The following is a 17,868-nucleotide window of genomic DNA, read 5'->3' on the forward strand; positions in this document are numbered from 1 at the left end:
ATTTGTGTTATCTAATTAGCCTTAAAATTTTACCAAGTAATTAATTATTGGAAATTTTTCTCAATTGACTCTAATACTTTTAGCAGAAAATTGAGAAAATTCCCTCACCTCAAGAGTATGCTCCGTCGTCGGACTAGTTAAAGAAAAATCAAAATCAAAATCAAAATAGAAAAGAAGGAGAGAATGATTGTTCTTGTGTAGGAAAATTGATACTTTCAACTTTTCCTCAAAAACCATTTTTTTTGAAAATTTATTTTTAAGGAAAATTGATATTTTCAACTTTTCCCTAAAAGTATTTTTTTTGAAAATTTATTTTTAAGGAAAATTGATACTTTCAACTTTTCCCTAAAAATATTTTTTTGGAAATTTTGATTTTCAAGGAAAATTGATACTTTCAACTTTTCCTCAAAAACCCTTTTTGAAATTTATTTTTAAGGAAAATTGATACTTTCAACTTTTCCCTAAAAATATTTTTTTTGGAAAATTTGATTTTAATTTAAAGAAAATAGAATAAAATAAAAGTGAAAATAAATAAAGATAAAAAATAAAGAAAAGTAAAACAAAAATAAAAATAAGATAAAAAAATATTAAATAAATCTAATCTAATAAATAAATAAATAAATAAATAAAACAAATAAATAAAAAATTTTGAAAAAAAAAAAAACCTGGAGCGGCTCAGCTATCGGCTCGGCTCGGCTCGGCTCAAGGAAGAGAAATGGCTCAGGGGGGCGGCTCGGAGCTCAGCTCGGCTCGGCTCAGCTTGGAGGGGGTAGACACACGCGCGGGTCAGGAAGCGGGTCGACGCTCGGGTCGGGTCGGATCTCGGTAAAATGCGCGGATCCTCTGGGTTACTTAAGGCCAAAACGACGTCATTTTTAAAGGGTATAAAAGGCACTTCCCTCTGTTTTTCGACAGAACGCTCCTTCCCTCTCTCTCTCTCCTTCCTTTTTCCTCTCCCTTCTCTCTAAAAGCTAAAGAACTCTGATTGAATATCCGTCAAATTCTGGAAAATACGGTCGAAATCTAGAAAATTTCATCGAAAGTTCACCGAAAGTTGGCCGAAAGATCATCGGTTTCTGGGATTCTTCGCCGGAATCTGGGCAAGTCACGAAAACTTCAAGTCTGGCCAAAATTTTCACCGGAAAATTCAAACTTCACCGAAAAATTCACCGGAATCTGGAATTTCCAGAAAAAAAAAATCACCAAAAAAACTTCAAAAAAATTCTTCTCACTCTCAGAACATTCCTAAACCCTTTCTTAGCTCTCTATACGCCCTTATTCTCTCAATCAATAGCTTTTGCTTACTGTTTTCTCTGTGTGTTCTTCATTCTGTTCCAGAGGTGCCTTTTATAGGGAATGATCAGGAGTTCCTAATCAATCCTAATTCCTCCTTGGACGGGAATTCAATCTTTGAATCCAACTGGACTCTTCTGATTGAATTCCCATTCACAGTGGGATTCTTCAACTTTCAATCGCAGCCCTCAAAAAAAGAAAAAAAAATAATAATCAGATAAATAAAAAAAATCAGATAAATGAATAAAATAAAATTAACAGATAATTAAAAAATAAAATAAAATAAATCCAAAAATATTACCAAAAAAAAAATTATAATATAATAATAAATATATAACTATATAAATAATTAAGATATAAATATTAACAGAAAAAAAAATATATACATAATAATAATAATAAATAATAAAATACATAAAATACAAAAGAAGGAAAAAAAAAAAAGAAAAAAAATACAAGGTAAAAAATTGAATTGGGCTATACCCATTTGGGCCAGGCCCAATTGATCTGGGCCTAGACCTAATTGGGTGTCTACAGCTGCCTCTCTTTGCACATTTTCTGTGAAACAGAAATTGCGCAAAGACGTAGACACCCAATCAAGACTCAACTCAACATTGTCATTTTTTGTTTTGTTTTTTTTTGTGTTTTTTTTTGTTTTTGACCAAAGCTCCTCTAAACAGAGGCTCAACGACTTTGAAAAATAAATTGCTCCTCTAAACAGAGGCACCACGACTTTTGAAAGCAAATTGCTCCTCTAAGCAGAGGCACCACAGAGGCACCACGACTTTGGAAAGTAAATTGCTCCTCTAAACAGAGGCACGACGACTTTGGAAAAATAAATTGCTTCTCTAAACAGAGGCACCAAGACTTTGGAAAAGTAAATTGCTCCTCTAAACAGAGGCACCACGACTTTGGAAAAGTAAATTGCTCCTCCTCTAAACAGAGGCACCACGACTTTGAGAAAGTAAATTGCTCCTCTAAACAGAGGCACCACAACTTTGAGAAAGTAAATTGCTCCTCTAAATAGAGGCAACGAAACTTTGGAAAAGTAAATTGCTCCTCTAAACAGAGGCACCACGACTTTGAAAAAGTAAATTGCTCCTCTAAACAGAGGCAACGAAACTTTGGAAAGTAAATTGCTCCTTGACAATCATGTCCAAAGGAGTTGAAAGTTGTGTTTGAAGGAATTTCAGGGGATTATGCCTAAAGGTCTTATAAATCAACCCTGATACCAAAAGCCATCCTATTTCAAGGATTAGGAACTTACCTACAAAATATCTTCATATCTGTCTTCTCCATGTGGGATGTTGGAACACCCTTGCTTCTTGAATTTATACACTCTACTTTCCTGAAAGTAGTGTATGCTATGCAAACACATATGAATTTCAATGCATGCTCTGCAAATGTTGGTCAGTTAATTCCTGTTCAATGTATGGTACTCAAATTTCTCAAGCTCTTTTCTTAGGCATCAAGCCCTTTGATTCTTCAGAGATCCAATTGCACTGCTCTTCTAAGATCGAACCCGTGTAGCTCTTGATTGTCTTTTCCACTCACTTTCTTCCTTGTTCAGTTTCAATACTTTGGAATAAGCTTCATCAATTGATCATCACTTGACCATCATTCAATGAATTTCTCAGCACTAACAAATTTCAAAACAAGTTTCATCCACCATCACTGGGTCATTACCCATAGGTGTCTCAGCATTAACCATTCCAAAACAAACTTTGTCCACTGATTGTTCTCATCATTCAATCATAACTTGCAAATCATATCGACCAATTCATCATTGTACTCATCACTTGGTTGTACCACTTTTCAAAATTTGCCCCATCATATTCTCTATTTGGTCACATCATATATTCTTCCAAATAATCTCTTTTAGGTTTCTGCCATTTCTTCATTTTGTCACCACCATCATCTTAGATTTCTTTTCAAATGAATACAAGACTCTTTTAAGCACATATTCATTCATTCATTATCATTTCAAATCTTGACAAATACAATGCAATCAAGCATTTTCTCAATTCATTTTAGGGGTGAAATAATAAGAGAACACAAGGTGAATTATCAATGAAGATCTATTTTGGTATAAAACAAATGGGAAAGGAAATAAATTGGATATATGTCATTGGGATGGATGGTATGTCCAAATGATGAATATTCAGACAATTCTCAACATTAATCTAGGATTTTTTTTCAAAAACTCATTCCATTTACTGTTGAAGTCATCTTGAGCTTGGCAAACTTTGCCCCAGTCTTTGAGGGATCTTTAGATGTCTTTGATCTTCCATTCATGTGAGCCATTTGACCTGGATCTTTTTCTACCAAAATCACATTTTCAGGTTTTCAATTTGAATCTTTTTTTTCATTTTTTTCATTTTTTCTTCTTTCTTTCTTTTTTTTTTTTCATCATCTTCTTTTTTTTTTCTCATTTTTCATCTATTGTTGATATCCTTCATACATCAAACTTTAGAGTAATGTAGCATGATTCCATTGCTTCATCATGAGCATGCCTTCGCTCAACATATGAGCATTCAAGTTGAGTATTCATACTTGATCCAAATGGACTTTTCAAGGTTGTAATGTAGGCCAAGGTGAAGGGTCATAAAAAAAAAAGATATAATAGGCTCAAAACATGTATTAAAAAGGTTCAAAACCAAAGGATCATTTGATACAACTTGGCATTTTACCCCTACATTGTTTCACTATTTTCTTTCTTTACACAAAAGATTCTCATTACTTTGCCCCAAGTCATGTGTGGCCTTTATTTTTTATTTTTTCTTTTCTTTTTTTTTCCATTTTTGAGACCTTTTGTGAAAGTTTTTCAAAAATTGCCCCCCAGTGTAGAGGGTGATCCTTGGTTAGGGTTCTTCAGAAAAAGAAATCATAATAGGCTCAAAGGGGTAGCAATAAATGGTTTTTTGAATGGTAAAAGAAAGATGGCCATTTTTCATCTCAATTGTGAATACCTTTCTTGAACATCATCTATTGAACAAAGCTCATGAATCTGTATAAAAGATTGCACATCTTCAAGACATATCTATTTCACCTCCGGTAACAGCTTACTTTTTACTCAAATCATCTTCTCATATTAATGTAGATGAGTTCTCAAAAATTAAATCCCAGAATTACTGTTATAACTGTCCAAATATTCATCATCCAAAATTTGAGAATGGGAATGTGAAGTTATGAAAGGTAACAGGGCATGGAATAATGGTCGAGTGAAAGAGAAAATGTAATGAAATGCATTAACTTGCCCTTATTAAGATGATAACAAGTGAAGTCATTTTGTAAAAAAGAAATCTAACATTACTTGAAAAGAAATCTTAAAATGACAAAAAAAAAAAACCTCCAACCAGCCTTATCTCCATTAAAAATTAGCCCCCTATATGATCAGGTGAAGAAATCCCCATTGACATCTTGCCCCTCAATTCATTGTGACTCTCCAGATCCTTTCTATTCTTGACTTTCACTCAGTATGCTAACATTAGGTGTTGTTGCTTTTCCCTGATCAAAACTTACCATTCCATCATTGATCAACCGTTGCACCTTATACTTTAAAGCAGTGCAATTTTTAGTAGAATGGCCAGTAATTCCATAATGGTAGTCACAGTGGGCTGTAGGATCATACCACTTTGGATAGGGTGGTTTAAGCGGTTCCATATGTCTAGGGGCAATCAAATGGCTATTATAGAGTTCTCGATATAACTCTGTATAAGTCATAGGAATTGGATCAAATACAGGTTTTTCTCGAGTAGTCCGTTGTTCTCGTGAGCCACTTGCTAGGTTAGTAGGGTGAATTTGGGTTCTTACAGGAGCTTGAATGTTAAGGCTATATGTAAGATCTTGAGGGCTAAAAATTGATCGGTAAGTGGATGAATAAGGTGGTTGTGGAGTTAGCTGGTATGGGTGGGATGAGGCATTATTCACAGCAGGATAGCATGGAGAGTAACCTTGGGATGGATAGGGTTGATAACCCCTGAATTGTTGTCTATCAAAGCTCACAGCTTGAGCTTCAGCTTTTTTCTTTTCTGATGTCTTCTTGGTTTCTCCTCCTTTCAATTTACCATTTTTTATGGCACTTTCAATAATTTCTCTAGAGATCACCATGTTAGCAAAATTCTTTGTTGCATTCCCTATCATCTTTTCATAATAGGGAGGTTTTAAAGTGCTAACAAACAACATTGTGGTCTCTTTTTCTGTCAGTGGAGGTTGTACCTGTGAAGCTATATCTCTCTATCTCTGGGCGTATTCTTTAAAAGACTCATTTGCCTTTTTCTCTAGATTCTATAAAGACAAACGATCAGGGGCCAAATCGATGATATGTCGATACTGATCGATGAAATCATGTGCCATATCACTCCAAGAGCGAATGTGGGTCCTATCCAACTGAACATACCACCTGGCCGTAGAGCCAGTAAGGCTATCCTGGAAGACATGCATCAAGAGTTTTTCATCATGTGCATGAGCTGCCATTTTTCGACAATACATTGTGATGTGAGTTTTGGGGCACTTTGTACCGTCATATTTTTCAAATTTTGGTACTTTAAACTTATGGGGGATAACCACATCAGGAACTAAGCAGAGCCCAGCAGCATCAACTGACCCATAAAAGCTAAATCCTTCTACAGCCCGTAGCCTTTGCTCTAACATGCTAATCTTGGAACTTTCCTGTACTTCCACTCTCATCTTTTCTTTTTCCTTCTCTTTTAAATCATCTAGATCAAGAATTGGTTCTACTACTTTTTCAGTGAATACAGGATTTATATAGCTATTATACTACCTTGGGTTGAAAGTTGATGGCATTCTAGGATATGCGAAATGTTGTGGCAGGACCTCTTGAGCAGACTGGGCTTGAGGTGGGCCAAAACCTGGAGGATACAAAGGGTCAGCCACATCTTGTTGGCTTGTATTTCCTTTAACTCCTTTTCTTTTATTCATGTTATTAAAAGCCTCCAGAATCTTGCTTAGTTCACTTTCAATCTTCTCCTGAGCTTTTTCTAGCTTTTCAAATCTATGAGAACTTTCCTCCTCCATTTGCCTTGCTCTGGATCTTGTGTTGTATGGATGAGTAGGGTTTTCACTAGATGGAGCTATCCTCGGACCTTGAGTACCATACTTATGATTAGAAATGTTATGCTGTGCCTTAAGTATGATGCTTTGATACACAAATGAAATGTACATTTTTCTGAATGAAATCTAGTATGAAATGAATGTAAATGATTGTGTTAAAACATGATCATGAAAATAATGCAGATGCATAAAATTAGACAAACAACATAGTTAGTTCCATGGATGAAATGAAAGTGATGCTGATGCATAATGTTACATATGATACTGAAAATGATACACAAAGTTAAACAATCAAAATGGTTAGATAAACACCTTTTTTGTGTCTTAATTTCAGGGTATATCTATCATTAGGTAGAAAGGGCTCTATCCTAGGTCTAGGCATTCTTAAGGTTCACTATATGCGATTTTAAAGTCAAAGTCTAAAGGTCCTCAAATTGTTCCTTACATCTTTGTCCATCACAGACTAGTAAGGCACCCTAATCCTCGCCCATTACAGGCTACAAGCGGAAAAGGTTCAATTTGAGTGGGAGTATTATGCTAGCCACTGCGGAGGCATTAGACCTCACAAAAGCAATAGATACTTTACTCCCTCCTAGAGGGACGGAGCTCGGGTGTAGAGCTCATGTTATGCACATGCACATGAATGACATAATTAACAAAGCAAATAAACATAAATGAATAACAACACATATATACAGAAGGGTTTAATTTTATTAGGCTTTTGGATAACACAAATTATTGGCTAGCCTGACTCTCAAGGTCCCCAGTGGAGTCGCCAAGCTGTCATAACGTCTCGATTCGAGGATCTATCGCTAGACATTGACTTAAGGGAGTCGCCACCAATCTTTTTTTATCTAGGTGCGATTGGCCACCTAAAGAATCTGTCCTTTTAGGGAGCGCCTAAGTTTAAGGGCCCTAAAAGAATAGGTTCAGGTCTACAAACCAGAACAGAGTTCGGGAATTCGGTTACGTGTGAGGAAGGTTTTAGCACCCTCACAATGCCCATCAAAAGATGGTACCGGCATAATTTTGTGTTATCTAAAGAGCCTTAAAATTTTACCAAGTAATTAATTATTGGAAATTTTTCTCAATTGACTCTAATACTTTTAGCAGAAAATTGAGAAAATTCCCTCACCTCAAGAGTATGCAAGAAAAACTACTGTTTCACTTGCAGAGGCTCCGTCGTCGGATTAGTTAAAGAAAAATCAAAATCAAAATCAAAATAGAAAGTAAGGAAAGGATGGTTGTTCTTGTGTAGGGAAAATTGATACTTTCAACTTTTCCCCAAAAATGTTTTTTTTTTGGAAACTTTGATTTTCAAGGAAAATTGATACTTTCAACTTTTCCTCAAAAACCCTTTTTTTGAAATTTTATTTTTTAGGAAAATTGATACTTTCAACTTTTCCTTAAAAATATTTTTCTAGAAATTTATTTCTAAGGAAAATTGATACTTTCAACTTTTCCCCAAAAATGTTTTTTTTTTTTGGAAACTTTGATTTTCAAGGAAAATTGATACTTTCAACTTTTCCCTAAAAATATTTTTTTGGAAATTTATTTCTAAGGGAAATTGATACTTTCAACTTTTCCTCAAAAATTCCTTTTTTTGAAACTTATTTTTAAGGAAAATTGATACTTTCAACTTTTCCCTAAAAATATTTTTTTTTGGAAATTTATTTCTAAGAAAAATTGATACTTTCAACTTTTCCCCAAAAGTATTTTTTGGAAATTTATTTTTAAGGAAAATTGATACTTTCAACTTTTCCTCAAAAGTATTTTTTTTGAAATTTTGATTTTCAAGGAAAATTGATACTTTCAACTTTTCCTCAAAAACCCTTTTTGGAATTTATTTTTAAGGAAAATTGATACTTTCAACTTTTCCCTAAAAATATTTTTTTTTGGAAATTTTGATTTTTATTTAAAGAAAATAGAATAATAAAAAAATAAATAAAAATAAAAAATAAAGAAAAGTAAAACAAAAATAAAAATAAAATAAAGATAAAAAGAATATTAAATAAACCTAATCTAATAAATAAATAAAATAAAATAAACAAATAAACAAAAAAATGAAAATAAAAAAATTTCAAAAAAAAAAGAAAAAAAACCTAGAGCGGCTCGGCTTGGCTCGGCTCAAGAAAGAGAAACGGCTCAGGGGGGACGGCTTGGAGCTCGGCTCGGCTCGACTCGGCTTGGAGGGGGGCAGGCATGCGCGGGTCAGGAAGCGGGTCGACGCTCGGGTTGGGTCGGGTCACGACAAAACGCGCGGATCCTCTGGGTCACTTAAGGCCAAAACGACGTCGTTTTGAGAGGGTATAAAAGGCACTTCCCTCTATTTTTCGGTATAACGCTCCTTCCCTCTCTCTCTCTTCTTCTTTTTTCCTCTCTCTTCTCTCTAAAAGGTCGAAGAACTCTGGTTGAAGATTCACCGAATTCTGGGTTTTGTCATCGAAATCTGGGTTTTTTCGTCGGAAGTTCACTGGAAGTTGACCGAAAGATCACCGGTTTCTAGGATTCTTTGCCAGAAACTGGGCAGGTCACCGGAAACTTCAAGGTTGGCCAAAATTTTCATCGAAAAATTCAAACTTCGTCAAAAAATTCACCGGAATCTAGAATTTTCCAGAAATTCCCAGAAAAAAAATCGCCAAAAATTCTCAAAAAAATTCTTCTCACTCCCAGAACACTCCTAAACCTTTTCTTAGCTCTTTATACGTCCTTATTCTCTCAATCAGTAGCTTTTGCTTACTGTTTTCTGTGTGTTTGCAATCTGTTCCAGGAGGTCCCTTTTATAGGGATTGATCAAGAGTTCCTGATCAATCCCAATTCCTCCTTGGATGGGGATTTAATCTTTGAATCCAATCTGGACTCTCTTGATTGAATTCCCCTTCACAGTGGGATTCTTCAACTTTCAATCCCAGCCCTCCAAAATCAAATAAAAAAATAATAGACAATTAGAAAAGATAGGATAAATAAAAAAATAATAATAATATCAGATATACAAAAAATCAGATAAACGGAACAAGAGAGAAGAAAAAAAATTATTAACAGATAATACAATAAGATAAATAAAAAAAAATATTACAAGAAAAAAATAATAATAATAATACATAAATAATAAATAAATTATAATATATAATAAATATAGAACTATATAAATAAAATACATATAAATATTAACAGAAAAAATAAATAAATAAAGATATACATAATAATAATAATAATAAATAATAAAATACATAAAATACAAAAGAAGAAAAAAGAAAAAAGAAAAAAAAATACAAGGTAAAAAATTGAATTGGGCTATACCCATTTGGGCCAGGCCCAATTGATCTGGGCCTGGACCTAATTGGGTGTCTACAAAGTGTCCCCATTTCAGACACTTTAACGGCTACTGGCGGCAAACCTGTAAAATCTCAAATGCTCTTTAAGAGGGGTGGGGTTCTCGAGGTTTGATGAGGGATAGGGGGCCAATATAAGGGCCAAGTACCAGCACCCATCGCACATCATGTCCGTACACCCCCCCCGGCCCCCCCGATCATCGGAACCCCAATGCGGGCAGTCAGGTTCTCCGGCGATGCTCCGACGATGGTGCCCCGACGAAGAAAAATGCGGCACCAGCACATGCCCGAGCCCAGCATGTGTTGCCGCAACCCTCGGTCCGGTCCGATCTTAGATTGGGAATGAACTCCGTATGCTTAGACTGGGAATGAACTTCGTATGCCTAAGTCAACCCACGAAACGAGCGTGCGGGCGCTCGTCCAGCCAGAGGGGCAGGATGCTCAAGTCAGGGATCGACCGGGTCCCACTCTATGTGCTGCTGATCCTGCTGTCGTAACCCTTGGTTTGATCCAATCTTAGACTGGGAATGAACTCCGTATGCCTTAGCCAACCGACGAAACGAGCGGGTGGGTGGGCGGACACTACGCCGGCCAGAGAGATGGGATGCACAAGCCGTGAATCGATAGGGTTGTAGGTGAGTTTAGGCACATCTTCATATTTCTCCATGGCAATGCCATTTTTATGGCTTGTAAATTCATACAATGGTCCCTTAAGCCTTCACGTGAAGTTTCATGCCAAAATGACTCGTTTTTTATTTTTCATGATTTTTGAAACTTTTTACGGTTTGGGATTTTTTAAAATTTTTTCGGAAGGAGTTTTGGCCCCAAACTTGTTAGATGTGATCCTTCTATTTTTGTTGGGATGCACAAAAAAATTCAGCTAAAAACTCGAAGTGTACGAGATTTTGTGACCATTTGAAAAAAGTGTCCCCATTTCAGACACTTTAATGGCTCTTGTGCTGCCGTAAAACTCGGTCCGGTCCGATCTTAGACTGGGAATGAACTCCGTTTGCTTAGACTGGGAATGAACTCCGTATGCCTAAATCAACCCATGAAACGAGCGTGTGGGCGCTCAACCGGCCAGAGGGGCGGGATGGCCAAGCCAGGGACCAGTCGGGTCCCCCTCTGCGGGTTGCCAATCCTGCTGTCGCAACCCTCAGTTGGGTCTGATCTTAGACTGGGAATGAACTCCGTATGCCTAAGCCAACCGATGAAACGAGCGGGCGGGCGGGTGGGCGGGCGGGCACTACGTCGGCCAGAGAGACGGGATGCGCAAGCCGTGGATCGATAGGGTGGTAGGTGGGCTTAGGTAGTTCTTCATATTTCTGCATGCCAATGCCATTTTTATAACTTGTAAATTCATACAATGGTCCCTTAAGCCTTCACGTGAAGTTTCATGGCAAGATGACTCGTTTTCTATTTTTCATGATTTTCAAAACTTTTTGCGGTTTGAGATTTTTTAAATTTTTCAGAAAGAGTTTTGGTCCCAAACTCGATAGACGTGATCCTTGTATTTTTCTTGGCATGCACAAAAAAATTCAGCTAAAAACTTGAAGTGTACAAGCTTTTGTGACCATTTGAAAAAAGTGTCCCCATTTCAGACACTTTAATGGCTACTGGCAGCAAACCTGTAAAATCTCAAATGCTCTTTAAGGGGGTGTGAGTTCTCGGGGTTTGTTGAGGGATAGGGGGCCAATATAAGGGCCAAGTACGAGCACCCATCGCACATGATGTGCGCACACCCCCTGGGCCCTCCGATCGTCGGAACCCCAATTCTGTAGGTTAGGTTCTCCGGCGATGCTCCGGTGATGGTGCCTCGACGAAGAAAAATGCGGCACCAGCACATGCCTGAGCCCAGCATGTGCTGCCGCAACGCTCGGTCTGATGTGATCTTAGACTGGGAATGAACACCGTATGCCTAAGTCAACCCACAAAACGAGCGTGCGGGCACTCAGTCGGCCAGAAGAGAGGGATGCGCAAGCCATGGATCGACCTGGTCCCCCTCTGCGTGCTGTCGATCTTGTTGTCGTAACCCTCGGTCTGGTCTAATCTTAGATTGGGAATAACTCCGTATGCCTAAGCCAACCGGAAGAATGAGCGGACAGGCGGGCAGGCGGGCAGGCGGGCAGGCAGGCAGGCAAGCCATGGATCGATAGGGTGGTAGGTGGGTTTAGGCACATCTTCATATTTCTACATGCCAGTGCCATTTTTATGGCTTGTAAATTCGTACAATGGCCCCTTAAGCGTTCACGTGAAGTTTCATAGCAAGACGACTCATTTTCTATTTTTCATAATTTTTAAAACTTTTTGCGGTTCGAGTTTTTTTAAAATTTTTTCGGAAGGAGTTTTGGCCCCAAACTTTGTAGACGTGATCCTTTTATTTTTGTTGGCATGCACAAAAAAATTCACCTAAAAACTCGAAGTGTACAAGATTTTGTGACCATTTGAAAAAAATGTCCCAACGAAGAAAAATCCGGCGATGCTCCGGTGATGGTGCCCCAGCGAAGAAAAATGCAGCACCAGCACATGCTCAAGCCTAGCATGTGCTGCCGCAACCCTCGATCTGGTCCGATCTTAGACTAGGAATGAACTCGTATGCTTAGACTGGGAATGAACTCCGTATGCCTAAGTCAACCCATGAAACGAGCGTGCGAGCGCTCAACCGGCCAGAGGGGCGTGATGCGCAAGCCAGGGTTCGGTCGGGTCCCCCTTTGCTTGTTGCCGTAACCCTCGATTCGATCCAATCTTAGACTGGGAATGAACTCCGTATGCCTAAGCCAACCGACGAAACGAGCAGATGGACAGGCAGGGACTACGCCGGCCAGAGAGATGGGATGCGCAAGCCATGGATCGATAGTGTGGTAGGTGGGTTTAGGCACATCTTCATATTTCTATATGCCAATGCCATTTTTATTGCTTGTAAATTCATACTATGGTCACTTACTTTTCACGATTTTTGAAACTTTTACGGTTCGGGATTTTTTAAAATTTTTTCGAAAGGAGTTTTGGCCCTAAACTTTGTAGACGTGATCCTTGTATTTTTGTTGGCATGCATAAAAAAATTCAGCTAAAAACTTGAAGTGTACAAGATTTTGTGACCATTTGAAAAAAGTATCCCCATTTTAGACACTTTAAATGCTACTGGCTGCAAACCTGTAAAATCTCAAATGCTCTTTAAGGGGGTGTGAGTTCTTGAGGATTGATGAGGGATAGGGGGCCAATATAAGGGCCAAGTACCAGCACCCATCGCACATCATGTGCTCACACCCCCTGGCCCTCCCAATCATTATAACCCCAATGCCGTCGGTCAGGTTCTCCGGCGATGCTCCGGTGATGGTGCCCTGGCGAAGAAAAATGCGACACCAGCACATGCCTGAGCCCAGCATATGCTGCCGCAACCCTCGATCCAGTCCGATCTTAGACTGGGAATAAACTTCGTATGCTTAGACTGGGAATGAACTCCGTATGCCGAAGTCAACCCACAAAACGAGTGTACGGGCGCTCAGCAGGCCAGAGGGGCGGGATGCGCAAGACGGGGATCGATGGGGTCCCCCTCTACGTGCTATCTATCCTGCTACCTCAACCCTCGGTCTGGTTCTATCTTAGACTGGGAATGAACCCTGTATGCCTAAGCCAACCGATGAAATGAGCGGGCGGGTAGGTGGACGGGCACTACGTCGGCCAGAAAGACGGGATGTGCAAGCCGTGGATCGATAGGGTGGTAGGTGGGTTTAGGCACATCTCCATATTTTTGCATGCCAATGCCATTTCTATGGCTTGTAAATTCATACAATGGTCCCTTAAGCCTTCACGTGAAGTTTCATGGCAAGATGACTCGTTTTTTATTTTTCACGTTTTTTGAAAATTTTTATGGTTCGGGATTTTGGCCCCAAACTTGGTAGACATGATCCTTGTATTTTTGTTGGCATGCACAAAAACATTAAGCTAAAAAATCGAAGTGTACAAGATTTTGTGATCATTTGAAAAAAGTGTCCCAATTTTAGACACTTTAATGGCTACTGGCAGCAAACCTATAAAATTTAAATTGCTCTTTAAGCGGGTGTGAGTTCTTGAGGTTTGATGAGGGATAGGGGGTCAATATAAGGGCCAAGTACCAGCACCCATTGCACATCATGTACGCACACCCCTCCGGCCCCCCGATCGTCGGAACCCTAATGCCGTTGGTCAGGTTTTCCGGCGATGGTGCCCCGACAAAGAAAAATGCGAGACCAGCACATGCCCGAGCCCAGCATGTGTTGCCGCAACCCTCGGTTCGGTCCGATCTTAGATTGGGAATGAACTCTGTATGCTTAGATTGAGAATGAACTCCGTATGCCTAAGTCAACCCACAAAACGAGCGTGCGGGCGCTAAGCCGACCAAAGGGGCGGGATGCGCAAGCTGGGGATTAGTCGGGTCCCCCTCCATGTGCTGTCGATCCTGCTGCCGTAACCATCTTTCCGGTTTGATCTTAGACTGGGAATGAACTCTGTATGCCTAAGCCAATCCACGAAACGAGCACCCATATAAGGGCGAAGTACCAGCACCCATCGCACATCCTGTGCGTACACCCCCCTCGGCCCGCCCGATCATCGGAACCCAAATGCCGTCATTCAGGTTCTCCGACGATGCTCCGGTGATGGTGCCCTGACGAAGAAAAATGTGACACCAACACATGCCCGAGCTTAGAATGTGCTGCCAGAACCCTCGATCCGATCCGATCTTAGACTGGGAATGAACTCCGTATGCCTAAGTCAACCCACGAAACGAGCATGCAAGCGCTCAGTCGGCCAGAGGGGCGAGAAGTGCAAGCCGAGGATCAGTCGGGTCCCCCTCTAGGTGCTGTCGATCCTACTGCCGCAACCCTCGGTTCGGTCTAATCTTAGACGGGGAATGAACTTCGTATGCCCAAGCCAACCGACGAAACGATCGAGCGGGCGGACGGGCAGGCACTACGCCTGCCAGAGAGACAGGATAAGCAAGTCATGGATCGATAGGGTGGTAGGTGAGTTTAGGCACATCTTTATATTTCTGCATGCCAATGCCGTTTTTATGGCTTGTAAATTCATACAATGGTCCCTTAAGCCTTCACATGAAGTTTCATGGCAAGACGACTCGTTTTTTATTTTTCACGATTTTTGAAACTTTTTGCGGTTCGAGATTTTTTAAAATTTTTTTGGAAGGAGATTTGGCCCTAAACTTGGTAGACGTGATCCTTGTATTTTTTTGGCATGGGAAAAAAATTCAGCTAAAAACTCGAAGTGTACAAGGTTTTGTGACCATTTGAAAAGAGTGTCCCCATTTCAGACACTTTAATGGCTACTGGCAGCAAACCTGTAAAATCTCAAATGCTCTTTAAGGGGGTGTGAGTTCTTGAGGATTGATGAGGGATAGGGGGCCAATATAAGGGCCAAGTACCAGCACCCATCGCACATCATGTGCGCACACCCCCCGGCCCCCCAGATCATCGGAACCCCAATGCCGTCGGTCAGGTTCTCTGGCGATGCTTCGACGATGGTGCCCCAGTGAACAAAAATGCAGCACCAGCACATGCCCGAGCCCAGCATGTGCTATCGTAACCCTCGGTCGAGTCCGATCTTAGACTAGGAATGAACTCCGTATGCCTAAGTCAACCCACGAAACGAGCATCCGGGCGCTCAGTCGGCCAGAGGGGCGGGATGTGCAAGCCGGAGATCGGTTGGGTCCCCCTCTGCGTGCTGTCGATCCTGCTGCCACAACCCCCAGTCCGGTCTGATCTTAGACTGGGAATGAAATTTGTATGCCTAACCCATCCGACGAAACGAACGGGCGGGCGGGCGGGCACTACACTGGCCAAAGAGATAGGATGCGCAAGCCGTGGATCGATAGGCTGGTAGGTGGGTTTAGGTACATCTTCATATTTCTTTGTGCCAATGCCATTTTTATGGCTTGTAAATTCATACAATGGTCCCTTAAGCCTTCACGTGAAGTTTCATGGCAAGAGGACTCGTTTTCTATTTTTCACGAATTTTGAAACTATTTACGGTTTGGGATTTTTTTAAATTTTTTCGGAAGGAGTTATGGCCCCAAACTTGGTAGACGTGATCCTTGTATTTTTTTTGTCATGCACAAAAATATTCACCAAAAAACTCAAAGTGCACAAGATTTTGTGACCATTTGAAAAAAGTGTCCCCATTTCAGACACTTTAATGGCTACTGGCAGCAAACCTGTAAAATCTCAAATGCTCTTTAAGGGGGTGTGAGTTCTTGAGGTTTGATGAGGGATAGGGGGAAAATATAAGGGCCAAGTACCAGCACCCATCGCACATCATGTGCGCAAACCCCCCCCGGCCCCCCCGATCGCCGGAACCCCAATACCGTCGGTCAGGTTCAATGGCGATGCTCCGACGATGGTGCCCCGACGAAGAAAAATGCGGCACCAGGACATGCCCAAGCCTAGCATGTGCTGTTGCAACCCTCAGTCCAGTCCGATCTTAGATTGGGAATGAACTACGTATGCTTAGACTGGGAATGAACTCCGTATGCCTTAGTCAATCCCCGAAATGAGCGTGCGGCCGCTCAGCCGACTAGAGGGGCAGGATGTGCAAGTCGGGGATCGGTCGGGTCCCCCTCTGCATGTTGCCAATCCTGCTATTGCAACACTCAGTCTGGTCCGATCTTGGACTGGAAATGAACTCCGTATGCCTAAGCCAATCGATGAAATGAGCGGGTGGACGGGCACTACGCCAGCCAGAGAGATGGGATGCGCAAGCCATGGATCGATAGGGTGGTAGGTGGGATTAGGCACATCTTCATATTTCTGCATGCCAATGCCATTTTTTTGGCTTATAAATTCATACAATGGTCCCTTAAGCCTTCACATGAAGTTTCATGGCAAGACGACTCGTTTTTTTTTTCACGATTTTTGAAACTTTTTACGGTTTGGGATTTTTTAAAATTTTTTCAGAAGGAGTTTTTGCCCCAAACTTGGTAGACGTGATCCTTGTATTTTTTTTTCATGCACAAAAAAATTCAGCTAAAAACTCGAAGTGTACAAGATTTGTAACCATTTGAAAAAAGTGTCCCCATTTCAGACACTTTAATGGCTACTGACAGCAAACCTGTAAAATCTCAATTGCTCTTTAAGGGGATGTGAGTTCTCGAGGTTTGATGAGGGATAGGGGGCCAATATAAGGGCCAAGTACCAGCACCCATCGCACATCATTTGCGCACACCCCCCCGACCCCCCGATCGTCGAAACCCCAATGCCGCTGGTCAACTTCTCCGACGATGCTCCGGTGATGGTGCCCTGGTGGAGAAAAATACGGCACCAGGACATGCCCGAGCCCAGTATGTGCTACCGTAACCCTTGATCCGATCCGATCTTAGACTGGGAATGAACTCCATATGCTTAGACTAGAAATGAACTCCATATGCCTAAGTAAACCCATGGAACGAGCGTTCAGGCGCTCATCCGGCCAGAGGGGCAGGTTGCACAAGCCGGGGATCAACCGGGTCCCCCTCTGCGTGCTGTCGATCCTGCTGCTGCAACCCTCGGTCTGGTCTGATCTTAGACTGGGAATGAACTCCGTATGCCTAAGTGAACCGACGAAACGAGCGGGCGGACGGGCGGGAGGGCACTACGTCGGCCAGAGAGACGGGATACGCAAGCCGTCGATCGATAGGGTGGTAGGTGGGTTCAGGCACAACTTCATATTTCTGCGTGCTAATGCCATTTTTATGGCTTGTAAATTCATACAATGGTCTCTTAAGCCTTCACATGAAGTTTCATGGCAAGACGACTCGTTTTCTATTTTTCACGATTTTCAAACATTTTTGCAGTTCGAGATTTTTTAAAATTTTTTCAGAAGGATTTCTTGCCCCAAACTTGGTAGACATGATCCTTGTATTTTTGTTCACATGCACAAAAAAATTCAACTAAAAACTCGAAGTGTACAAGATTTTGTGACCATTTGAAAAAAATGTCCCCATTTCAGACACTTTAATGGCTACTGGCAGCAAACCTGTAAAATCTCAAACGCTCTTTAAGGGGGTGTGAGTTCTTGACGTTTGATGAGGGATATGGGGCCAATAAATGGGCCAAGTACCAGCACCCTTCTCACATCATGTGCACACACCCCCTCGGCCCCCCCGATTGTCGGAACCCCAATGTCGTCGATCAGGTTCTCCTAC

Source organism: Durio zibethinus, chromosome 1 (assembly GCF_047325235.1).
Source record: "Durio zibethinus cultivar Kanyao isolate XHJ-2024 chromosome 1, ASM4732523v1, whole genome shotgun sequence".
Lineage (NCBI taxonomy): Eukaryota > Viridiplantae > Streptophyta > Magnoliopsida > Malvales > Malvaceae > Durio > Durio zibethinus.